The 13,392-nt window shown below is 34.1% G+C and overlaps 1 protein-coding gene across 1 annotated transcript in view; it reads left to right on the top strand.

Moving 5' to 3' along the window:
- Nucleotides 1–763: 763 nt before the first annotated feature.
- The window catches only part of CNTN5 (contactin 5), a 1,373,994-nt gene continuing 1,361,365 nt past the window's right edge, over nt 764–13,392 (top strand). The window contains exon 1 of the mRNA XM_036862636.1: nt 764–1,102. The gene's annotated coding sequence lies outside the window, so the exon portion shown is untranslated. The remainder of the gene's footprint in view (nt 1,103–13,392) is intronic.

Here is a 13,392-nt window from a genome sequence, read left to right as displayed (position 1 = left end):
GAAGGACTCAGAGAGAGGAAAAGTAGGAGGACTGGCTGAACAATGGCAGTAAAGCTGCCACACTGTGGATTTACTACCTGTGTTGTTTCCAATTACATCCATTGCGCTATAAAAATTCAGAAAAGAAAGGGGCTGCTGTCTGAGACTAAGCCGACTATTTCCTTAGCTTATTTAGAAGTGACCCCGGGGCAGGTGGGGAATCAAGGAGAAATAAAAACAGAGAGTCTAACAGTCCAGAGATAAAACTCGCAAGTGTATAAACAAAGACAAGTGCTTCCAAGGCAGGACCTGAGGAAATTCTCCAAAGTGGTTAAGTCCACTCTCGAGCCAACCTCAGGGAACGCTGCAGTCGGTGCTGCCGCGGGAGGTAAAGGCGCCTGACTCTGGGAATCGTAGAGAAGAGAGACGGCAGCCGGCGAGAGCGCAAGGGACTCATCCGAGATGCCCCGTGCGGTCTGTCGCCGTCGCGTCTGCGCTGGAATCTGTGCTTGAAATTCGGGAATGTTGCGGGTCAGAAAACGGGGGCGGGGCGGGATCCGGAGTTCGGCGCGGAGGGAAATAGCAGCAGACTAGCGAGACGCGTAGAGGCTCAGAGAAAACCCTTCCAGAGGCAAAGGGACCTACACGCCCCGGGACGCACTAACTGAAGCCTGGCGGCGGGGAGGCGCGGGCGGCGGTGGGGCGGGGGCGGGGCGCGGGCCGCGCGGGGCCGCACAGCCAGTCAGAGGCTCTGCGCGCGGGCGGCGCGGACGCATTGGCCGGAACGCTAGGGCCCCAAACGCTCCAGCCGGAGGAGGCGCCGCACCTACTTCCGAATATAACCGACTACCGAGCTGAGGAGCGTGACTACGAGGAGGCGGCCTCCAAAGTGCAGTGAAAGCGCCCGGCGGGAAGGATGTGTTACCTGGGTCCCCTCCTCAGGGAGCGGCCGGGCGAGGTGGAGGATTCCCTCTGAAGGATTAAAAACTCGGCAGTTGTCTTCTGCCACAGGCTGGGGAGGACCCGAGCAACTGCTCCATTTGAACTGTGCCGACGGGCAGGAGGATGGGAGACGGGAATTGAGAGTCACGGACGAAGGACGGGGGAGTCTGGCGTCTGCTTGGTAAGTGGCTGGCATTCCTTCGCCGGTGACTGCTGTGTGTGATTGTGCACTTGGTCTCCCAGGCGCTGACAGTTTGTGACACGCTCGCTTCTGCAAAGCCATCCTTTCTTGCCGTGTTGCCAGAATTTTAAAACTGTCACATAAAGCTGCTTGTTGTCGTTTTTGTTTTTTTAATCAAACATGTTATTTTTCTCTGCTGGGATTTCAGGTCAGAAAAGTTGAGGCAAGACTAAATATAACCTATTTGTGTTATCTTGTAATGTCATGCAGAATGAGAGTAAACAATTCCTACAGCTAAACTGTAAGGTGACAGATGCGAGGAGAGGGTAAGATTTTTTCTACAAAAGAAACTAAATGTTCAAAAAATAGGATGTCTTTCTCAGCTCCTGGATGTATGTCTTGTGACTGGGGAGTGTGGTTGTGAGGATAGAGCCCAGATAACTGGGCATTTGGCAGTGCAATAACTTGTTAAATTCAGTAGGAATGCTCTATAAGTGGAGTTCTGCAAAGTTCGAGAGACTGAAAAAACAGTATCTTGGATTATGGTGAGGTGTTTTCTCAATGTTGTGTAGGAATGTGACAGATATTTTAAAGGATTATAAAAATTTGTTCAGATATCCTTATTGAGTTTTTTATTGAAAAATGGGAGAGGATATTAATTTGCATATATATGAACATAGTGTACAACAACCTCAAAAATTTTAAGTTGTTTTAATTAACTTTATTTTGAAAAGCCAAGAATCCCTTATTTATTTTAGAATTATTTTATTTTTACATTTCATAACCTCTCTGTCATGAAAAATGTAATCAATGCTCTAATTAAAGTACAGGTTTGGAAGCAAAAAAAAAACTTTTAAACTGTTGTATGTGAAGTGCCTTACCTGTGTTCAGTTCATCAAGTTTTTTCCTTAATTTAAAAGATAAAATCATATAGAGATGGCAAACTTCTACCTTGATTCTCAATTTTAGCTGGAAATAAGGATGAAAGAAAGAGATATACATTAGGATACAAACAAATAAATAGTGATCAAATTTTAAAATTAATAGAGGTATTTTTGATTACTGTTGAACTACAACAGGACTGCCAAAATAACTTATGACTATCACAGCAAGCTTAAAAGAGTTCATCGTGATTAATATCGTGACCTTAAACATAAAAGAATTAGTAATGATTAGGTCATTATTTTTCTCAAAGTGCCTGTAATCAGTTTTAAGCCACTCGCAAATGTTCCTTGGCATATTTTCCTACTTCATATTCAAATTATTATAAGTTTTATGTGGACCAGTATATTGAGTCTGAAACTTGACAGGTATATGTTCTTTTGATTCAAGTGGAAATAAACAATATGACTATGCAACAATACATTACATAAAACAAATGATTAAAAAATAAAAGATGTTATAAAGACCAAGTAAGGCTAGCGAAGGAAACAAAGAACAAAATTCAAAGTTAAAAGTTAAAAAAGGAAATGTGATATAAAAAGTAAAATAGAAAAGTAACGTAGCTGGAGTGTGGTGAGATGGTATTAAAGCATATTTGAAAACAGAAAATCAGTGAAATGCTTGTTACAATGTAAGTGCCAATGTTTTGTGCAGGGATTGGTGGAGCTTTTAAATTGTTCTTATTTAAAACTTCTGAAAACTAAAAAATGAGGAGGGAAAACTTCATTTTAATTTCTCTTTGATTCCATATACAACTGATAGAAAGTTTGAACTCTCAAAAGTTAGAAAAAAGAACATTACCCCAATAGATTAACTAAATGCCAGATTTTGCCTGTAAATTCTGAGGCACATGCATGGGAGGATGCATTTGAAAATAGATCTGAAAAGCTACAGTCGTGGGATTTTTAAATGGATTGCTGAAATACCTTAGTGTTTCCCAAAGTGAGCAATACGTCAACTATTAGGTGGTCTGAAATCTTTATTAAGTTAGGAAGATGAAAAATCCCACCTTGAATGTACACATAAGCTATGTTTTTTTAAAAAATAATTAAGATTAGTTTCTTATGAAAGTTTAATCTTATGTGTCCAATTAAGTAACACTGTCTATTAAAAATGGACCAGGTCTGGTTAATATATATTTCTTTATATATTTATATTTCAGGGAAGAGGTTGGAGTGTGGTTTAATGTCAAAAGTGACTTAGTGATCAGGACCAGAGGGTGTCAGTAAAGGACAGAGGGCTGTCTAGATGGAGAAAGTAAGGGCACGCTATGCTAGCCAAGTCATTTTGGGAGTTTGTCTTACTTCTAGCTAAAACAAAGATATAATTTTATGAAATTAAAAAAAGTGAAAACTTGTCTGGATGGCTGTAATAGGTTAAAGTTGATTTAACTATATTTAAGTTTGATTGGCTAAGACAAAGTTTTTTAGCAGAGTTTACTGTTCCCCATCCATTAAAAACTAATTTAGGAATTTGATGAGGCCAGGATGCTTAAAATATACTGATATGCTGAATCCAACCTACCACACATATTTTGCTTACCTGTAGTCTTTGAATTGTCTCTCTTTTTAAATATGTTTAAAAAATTTGTTTACTGAGAGGTCGGAAATTTATTTCTCTTAATTTAAATAGACCCATACATTTATATAATTTGGTGTCTCAAAATTCTGACTTCAAGAGCTCAGATTTATTCATTTCTTATTACTGAAGATACAAACATAAAGTAAGAGAGGTTTGTATTTCTGACAAGATATTTTAAATTAGTGTTACAAGGCTGTGCTTATATGTTACATGAACTTCTTAGCACTTTATAGCAGGAAAGAGGCTGGTCGGAAGCTCAAAGCGGTAGAATCTCTGCGAGGTCTGTTTTCTGAGCATCTGTGATCAATAGTTCTACATTAGAGACTGGTGCATTTAAAAAGTAATGAAGTATATAAAAACTCTGTAACACTTAATATTTAGGATTAAAAACTATTATGAACAATATCCCATGTCTCTGCCCAGACCCTTTCAATTAATATCTCCTCTTCTATATTTTTTGATATTCAAGTGTATAACATTAGAAAGATTGTGGTAAATGGAATATTATCCGTTTATAGTCTTCCCAGATACTTTGAACAGTTTTCTTGTTAATTATTTTCATGAAAATGAATAAAACAAATTTGGTAGTGTTTCACTGATACAGTGGATATGGGAAGAATTTTTTAAATGGCTTTATTATATATTTACTTTTTAGGAAGATATTAAATTTTTTTAAGTTGTGTGGTGGTATTAAATTATTTCCCATGAACTTGATATGACTATGTATTTAACTTCATTTATGTTTTACCTGTTGTAAATATGTGTATAAGCTAAATATTGAGCCTTTTCATCCTTATCAACCCCTTAAGTTAAAACACTGTCTTTAATTCATATTACAGAGTATCACATATTGTATTTTTGACCTTACAGACTTCTTAAATGTTTCAATGGAAACATGAGCTTATAAGACTTAAGAGTCAGCCAAAATATGGAAGCTCGTCTTTTCTCTAGTACAGGGAAATGGAACTCCAGAAATAGGCAATAAAGTAATTCTGAAAAATAAATCAAAGTTCTGTCCTTTTTGTGGAAATCAAAAAATCAATGAATCCACCACTTCTTAATCTAATATAAACTAGTGTGAGATTTTTCATTTGTGAGAAACTTTAGAAAGTACAGTCATGTTATTTTACCATGCGTTTCTTGAGCTGGAATTCCTTGTGATCACTGTCATTTTTAAACAATTCCAAAAATGTTTTATTGAATGCATTTAACAACACAGTTGCAAAACAGATTTTTCTTCTCGTTTTCTCAGTGGTCCCTTAAAAATCCATAATGACCTAAATAACTTGCCTCCCTGTGGATACCACTTTTTATTTATTTTTAACAAGTGGACTTCTCTTAAAAGATCTGGTAGGACTTGCACAGTTACTCTTACTCCAGTCATTGTTCCAAATATTTCTTATATTCACTTGTATAAACCAAAAAAGTTGCAGTTTTGATAGAAAACAAAGTATTAAGGTATTTGTATAAGCTTCCCCACAAACATACCTTTATAGTTTGTGTCTTTACTCTAAAATATAGACCTGCTTAAGGGTTAAAGTGGCTAATTTGAACGTTATCCAAAATTTGAGCAATTGTATATCGGGCAAGGAGGAAGGTGAAAGTATTTCATTCATCTGAGTGATCAAAAACTCTTGTTTGTGACTGTTGACTGGCAAAGTGTAATTATATGCATAAACATTTTATGAGGGGGAATAAGAATCTGATCCTTATCATTCTTCTAGCTACTAAATGCTCAAGAAGGAAATCATCTCATTTCCCATTATGATCCAGTAGAGTAACTATAGCATATGGAGTTTAGGAAGAGAAATTTTGCTGATCAGTTAGGTGATAAAAGGTAGATTGAAATTCTCTTTCTCTCGATAGTCATAATATTGGCAGAAACATTCATCACGAGGCTAAAAAAAATTAAGGGGCTCTTATTGAGAGAGATTTCATAATAGGGTAATTATAGTTATAATGTCTAGAGTCATAAGCAAGATTCTTAATGTATTTTCACAAATATTTCACTAGTTGCAGTAGTTTGTGTTTAGGAGATAACTAGTAGAGAAATGGTACATTTATTTGGTGAAAAATTTACTTTTAAGTATATGAACTTTCATCTTTATTTTCTCATATATTTAATTTCATGTTTATATGTATTAAAGAACAAAATTTTCTGAAAGTAAAGGTAACAAAGAGTTTAATTTTAATTATCCTAAGTTCTCCCATTTCAGTTTAATACAAGAATTGAGTTTTAGATGATACAGTATTTGATAAGCTACTATTGTACTTTATAGCCCCTAAAATGACAGAATAATATGAAATCCCTGATGACGAAGATGAATATTAATTGGAAATACAGGATACAGTAGGAATTTAAAAGAGAATTCTTGTTTTCTAGAAATAAATTTTTATTTAATTGACTTTTCATAGTCATTAAATGTAAAATTGTTTCCTGGGCACCTAAACAAATTTAAGTGCCCCCCCACCCCAGTATTTCTGAAAACATTAGAAAAGCCTCATATTTAATCTCAGTTAGATTTTGGTTTTGTCTTATTTTGTTATTTTGAAACTTTCCTCTTTATATTCTTATCTAAAAGATATAGACTAGCTTAATCTAGTCTCTTATGTTAAAAAATTAATAAAACTATTTGTTAATGATGATTAATTTTGTCAATTTTGAGTATATTTAAAGATAAGAAATTCAAAAGTTATGTCTTTTATTAATTGATACCTTAAACTTCATAATTTGACACTCTTCCTCTTTCAGTGCCGTTATTCTAATGACAGTGCGTGAGCTAGTGAATGAGAGTTTCTAATGCTAAAGTAAGCATGTCATTAAATATAAGCACAAATCACATGAGTTATTGATGATAAATAAATTATTAGGACGCTTAGAAAAAAGGTGACAATACCATTTAGTGTTGGGGGGAGTCTTAACGGAGCTCATATTTTCACTTATTTAATGTGAAGAGTAATAAAGATAAAAAGAGGTGAAGTGTCATGTTTAACATTTGGTGGAAAAGATGGAATTAGAACCCAGTTCTCTTTAATGTCTAGGTCAGAGATTTTTATAGTTTATACGTTTTTCTTGCTGTGAAAATCTTAATTATTTTGATACCTACTCAAATCAAGATTAGGACATAAGTATATGTAATATTTTTTTGCCACTAGTTATCTGTAAAACATTGTCTTTTAAGACTAGAAAACTAAAAATCCAATTATATTAACTCAGAGGAAACAGCTATACCCATATTCTCTTAACGAAAAACTGAATGTCTAGACGACTTAATTGCTAGATGTGAACTTTTTCACAATGAACTTAGTGTGCACTCAGCAGCTAAATCAAAAGGGAGAAGGTTTTTGACAGTTTCAGTTAAGAAACCTGCGAACCCAAGTAGGAAAAGAAATGTAATTGATTTTTTCCGCTGTATATTTATAAAGGACTATCCATTTCTTTTGTTAATACTTTTTTTCTGTATTGGCAGTTGTTTTTTTCAGTAATACATGTTTAATGGGACACTAAGCAAAATAGAAAATCAATGAGAAATGTGAGGAGAAAATATTCCTGTGAATTGACAAGTTAGGATAAAATTTAAATCATGGGCTTCCTTAGGGCTATAACAATTTTAGCATTTAATAAAATGCAAAGCAGAAAGTGAAGTAGAAGTTCTCTAGAAATAGGCAGTATTTCTCTGAATTTTATAACTCAAATATCAACTTTTATATAAATTCTAGTTGTACTGTTATAATAATAAAGGAATTAAACAGAGAGCAAATTTGAGCCTGTAATAGTATTTAGTTATCATTGTATCTGAACCAAAGTTCCTCTATGCTTAATTTTAATAACATGATGTAAATTATTTTAGAATGAATATATGCTAAAAATTTTCTTCTGTAGAGCTGAACATGATAAACTGTAAAATTGGCACAGTGCAACTCAGTGGAAAGGCAATTATATGTTGCTGGGTTTCTGATATAATATTATTTTTACAGATGTCTTCTCTCAAACTTTTCTTTGTATTAGACAAAGACAAGAGCTTTTTGTGTGTCCCTATGGGGTGACTTCATATTTTAAGACTCTCTTTTCCTTTAAATACTGAGTATTTAAAGGTGACAAGTTAATGTACTAAAGATGAGGTGGAAGACTGGCTTGAAATGATTAATGGCTAATTTGAGGTTTTTTTTCTACCCTATGAATATAACCAAACTTTGCAAATAACCCTAGTAGAAAATATAAAATATATTCTCCAACTTCAAAGTATAAATGGTCCTTAATATTCTTTGAATTTTTACTGTCTTTAGATATTTACTCACCTACAACTTACTTTGAAATTTTCAGTGTTTTCAAAGAGCAATAACCTTAGTAGGAAAGAGTGGTTACTTGAGATTTAAGTTAAGTGATCCAGAGTTGATTTCATGAAAATTTACCATAAGTGTGTTTGAAAACTTATGACTGTATTTGTTTGTTTTTCATTCCCAAATGTGGTCTTGGTGGTATATACCTCAGTGAGTAAAATTAACAAAACGTAATTCTTTTCACATTGAAAGCGATTTCTACATTATTTCACTCACTCAAATGGTCTATAGTGGGCAGTTGTAGTTAAGTAAGAATATAAAGGGCAATAAGTAGTTCATGGGCTGGTGGAGGAAATAAGCACATAGGGTGAATACACTTCAGTGTGAAATGTGCAGTTATATAGTATATACAGCTAAGATGCAAATTTTCAGTATTTCTCCTTTTGGAGACGGCTGTTAGTTTACTCCTACTGAGACTTTCCCGCATAGATTATTTCATGCTAGCGTTCTTCCGCTAATTGCTGCATTTACTTCCTAGTACCTAAATTATTTTGAAGTACTTTTTCTTCCAAGATTCACCTAACCATTTCAAGTGAATGTTGTGTTTTTCTACATCTCATTATAGTGCTAACTTTAGTATCTTAGACCCATCTAGTCTCTTGATGATATAGACAAATTTATGGTAAAACGAACATGGCTTAGATGCTGTGAAAATATGCAATTCTTATATGTTGTTATAAATAAGCTTGATTTCTTTCAGTTATTAAGCATGGAATATTTATGGTGCTGGTGCTGGTCATACTTATTTTACAGGGGTGGATTAACTGTGAAGCTGTGAAACTTTGTTTACACAGTCTCTTCCAGATAGTAGTAGTCATAGTAGCAACAGAACAGGTAGTAAATATTATTTTGATAATTATAGTAATATATCTAATATAAAGAGGCAGTATGGATTAGGGGATTTGGTGTTTTAATTTTAGGGTTAAGTCTTGGCTCTACAATTTGTTAGCTGTGTTATTTTAGAAACGTTACTTAACCTTTCCTTACATGCAAAATTAGGATAGTAAATGTCATGCAGTTGTGATAATATAAAAGAAAAAAACCTACTTTTCAATGACAAAAAAAATGGCAGTGTTAGAAACATCAAAAACAAGTCTGGGAAGAAATTTGGATTTTACTTCAATTCCTATTCTAACATATAAGCTTTAAATTATCTGTCTACCAAAATATTTTGTTTTTGTATGAGGTGCAATGCTGTGCTAACTGTGGAAAGTGATATTGAGATGTATAGACCATGATCCTTTAAAGATTATTCTGTGTATCTTCTTTTTTATCCGAGTAATTTGTTGGATAGACATTTCTTACAAAATTAGTGTTTACAGTACTACTTACTTTTGGGGATCCAAAGGAAGTAAGAGGTTTGATCCCTGACAATGGAGAGGTGGAAAATTGTCAGTCAGAACACAATAAGAAGCTTAAGAAAATGTACTAGTAAGCATAGCTATTGAGATATTGGTCATACAAGTCTAAGGACCTTGGAGGAACAGAAATGGTCTTTGTGGGGATGGATTAAGCTGACTCTCCAGACAAAATGAGAAACACTAGGACTTGAAGGAAGTTTCAGTTATGGATTGACAAAGACTCTTTTTCAGTTGGTGAGAAGAGAGGCAGAAATGAGGTGGATGTTTGGAAGGAAGTAGAAAGGTTAATTTATATAAAGAAAGAACTCTTTGTAATGCAACAAAGTTAATATATGTCAAATGAGGAAATGTAAAGGATTCTGGGAGACAATTGAAGAATTGGGATTTTGTTGAAAGCAAGATGTTAACCATTTATTTTAAGATTAGATGAGGTCCAGGGCTTCCCTGGTGGTGCAGTGGTTAAGAATCCGCCTGCCAATGCAGGGGACACGGGTTCGAGTTCTGGTCTGGGAAGATCCCATATGCCGGGGAGCAGCTAAGCCCGTGCGCCACAACTGCTGAGCCTGCGCTCTAGAGCCCACGAGGCACAACTACTGAAGCCCGCGCCCGGGCTTTGCAACAAGAGAAGCCACCGCAGTGAGAAGCCTGTGCACGGCAACAAAGAGTAGCCCCCACTCACTGCAACTAGAGAAAGCCCGTGTGCAGCAACGAAGACCAAACGCAGCCAAAAATAAATAAATAAATAAATAAAATAAGCTACAAGGATATATTGTACAACACAGGGAATATAGCCAATATTAAAAAAAAAAAAAAAAAAGATGAGGTTCAGCCCCAGTTTTTTGCCTTGCTGTGACGTGGACAAGTCACTTCCTCAGTTTATTAATCTCTCAAGCAAGGGAGGTGAAATCAATGAAAGTAAAGGATTTCTTTTCAGGTTTTGATCAACTGTAATTCAGTGGCTGTGTGCGATGTGAGGTTTTGATGAAGAGGAAAATTGAAACAGAATTGTAGGTGTGGACAGGTGAGTTTAGGATAGATTCCACCAAACAGAGGTAATGAGACAAGAGATCATGTTCCTGGCATATGGGGAGGCCATGGAAAGAACATGGACTTGTTACACCCATGCTTGATTCTGGCTCAGCAGCTTCCTTTTGGTTCCCTGAGCAAAACGGTAACCTTTCTAAGATTTCATTTCTTTTCCTGTAAAAGAATGATACTGACTACTACCTCACTTTTTTTTTTTTTTTTTAAAGAAGGAAATGAGACTGTAGATTCAGGAGGCAAAATCATTTTCTTCATATCTTTAGGTCTAGTTGCTTACAAAAATCTCATTTTTTAACTTAGGTTCAAGAAATATTTAAAGGCAGAAAAATCATTTGAATTTTGTATAAATATACATGGGTACAATCATTCCAGTTTTCCAAGTATGAGGAAACTCATGTAATTTCTTGGCACAATCTTGTAAATTTGTTCATAGGTGCTTTCTTTTCTTTTCATTGTCTTAATTTTACTTGCACATATTTAAAGAGATTACTTGATTTGGGTCTTTTTTATTTTATTGTCTTTTGATTTGCCTGAAAAAAAAGAAGTCTTTAATGTCCCTCTACAAAATTATTCAGAGCATAGATTCTATTTTGGTAGGAGAGGGACATGTTTCAAATATTGTTTTTGAATCCCATGTGATTGCAAAATGGTATAGGAAATATTCATTTGAAAATAATAAGTTCCCCCAATTATTTTCTTCTTCCATTTTTATTATGTTCTTGTTAATTAAAAAAATTGTGAGAGTGGCTCATGTTATAATCATTAAATGTTAATTTACTGCTAATTCATTAAAACAAATAGAAACGGAAGTCTTTTAAATTGTGAATTGTCATTAGATTTAATAGCAAAAATAAAAAGATTTCAGTTTGAAACATTTTACAGATACATTTTTCTACAAGTAATATTTGATATATTACCTTTTTTGGCTTGGCTACTCTGACAATAAGAGTTATTATCAACATACTTTTATGATTAATATGCTGCTTTAAATATGTATATGCTTTGTATCTGTACAACCAATCAACAACTTCCTCCAATATATATAGATCATTTTATTATTGCAGAAGATTTGATACATTAGAAAAAAATGGAAGAAACAAATCTCACAAAAAATAGTCTCTTTCAAAAAAGTGTGGTAAGACAATGCTGGGTCTGGAAATATTGGAGACAGAGGAAAAAAGAAAGGTGGAGAAAGCTACAAAGCAGACAGGAGAGGGAGCTGATAGAAAGCGATTTTATACTGTTCAATGAGGATGTGATTAAGTAAGTATTCATATCATGAGATACTTTTAAAAATGCCTGGAGTTGATATTTCACCTGAAACAAAAGTGTCTCTTTATCTTTTTTACATGTAGTTGTCTTATAAGATAATAGGCTTTAGATATAAATACATGGTTGATTTTCCCAGACTGAATATCGAAATGCCGTCTATTAAAATATATTGTATAGTCGTTCTGATTAATACTAATTTAGAAGAAAGAAATGATTTAGTGTTCTCGTTCTCATTCTTATTTTTCTCCTTAGACATTCTGCATCATCAGATGTCTCCTACATATTACAACTTTAATAGATGCTTAAAAGTTAAGACAACTATCTTGATTTATTTTCAAATTAACTACCTTTTCCAAATGTTAATCTTTATTTGGTTAGTGTTTGCCTTTAGCCAATGTTTAGATAAATGGTCTGAGATCAATTTCTTTTTTATCTGAAGAAATTACTCTATTATTAGGTTCTTTTATCCTTTCATTTCAAACAAACACACTAGGGTAATTCAAGTTTTTCAAGAGGAAAAAAGAAAACACAAATGCAAATAGATACATCTTCTTATTAATCTTTTTTCCCTAGGTAAAAATAATAGAAGCATCATATTAAGGATTAATTTTAAAAGACATTGTTTTGTAGAGGAATTACTTTCCAGTAACAACAAATACTTATAGTTTTTTCTAGTCCTTCATTGATAAAGAGTGGAGTGCTATCCAAGAATTACTTTAAATATGATCCTGAGATACTTTATGATAGAATACAAATGATCAGCTCCAATGGGTGTGTTATCAGCCTGGCCACTGCATGATAAAGCAGCTCTCGCAAGTCAGAATCTGGAGGGTGAACACGGCTGTTGTCATCTCTTTTTTTCCTAACATGGGGGAATTGACAATGAGCAGTATAAAAAGAATATAGTAAAAGCCCTAAAATGTCTTCTAGTTCCTCTCAGAAGTAGCCATCCTCAACAGGATTATATATGTACATCCTTTATGAAATTGTTACAGTGTATCTATTTTTTCTTAAAATAATTTTGGTTGTCTACATTACAATTCAAAAAGGTGTATAATTTTTGAACACTTTACTCTGTAATAAAGATATACCATAATTTATATAAATAATTCTTGTCTTAAAATTATTTGTCAATTTATTTTATATGCAAATGCTAATAAATATGTAATGAAAATTCTTATATATGCATTTTTACATAAGTGTGAGTAGATCTAGAAGTAGAGTTGCTAGGTCAGTGAGAATGTGCATTTAAAATGTTGGTTTTACTGCTGAATTGCCCTCCACAGGGATAGTTCCAGTTAGTACTCTTACCAAAAGGTATTAGGATGTCTGTCTCTCTACACTGTAGCCAGTACAGTGTATTATGAAACTCCTTATTCTATACCCAGTGGAATAGATGAAAAGAAGTATCATATTTTTGTTTTAATTTATGCGTAATATTTTAAACCTTTTATATATTTAATAAAACATTTTTTAACCTGCTGTTCTTGCCCTTCCCCAGTTTAAGTCTACTAAGTTGATCTTTTTCTTATTCTCTTTACGTATTAACTGAAACCAAGAAACACATAGCAGCAAGAAGTCAATTAAAAATGCTTTGGGGCATTGCCAAATTTTTGAAGAAGTAAAATACACGTCTGTGAAATGCCAGAGATATTTTATAAATAGCATTCTTTTCCCTTCTCCCTCTGCTGTGTGCAAAAGATCCAGTGGAGTTAAAATGAGGAGGAGACAATTCTACTTGGGTAGACT

This window comes from Balaenoptera musculus, chromosome 8, assembly GCF_009873245.2.
Source record: "Balaenoptera musculus isolate JJ_BM4_2016_0621 chromosome 8, mBalMus1.pri.v3, whole genome shotgun sequence".
NCBI lineage: Eukaryota > Metazoa > Chordata > Mammalia > Artiodactyla > Balaenopteridae > Balaenoptera > Balaenoptera musculus.
Note: the sequence above shows the minus strand (reverse complement) of the source record. Positions and strands in the feature narration are given on the sequence as shown.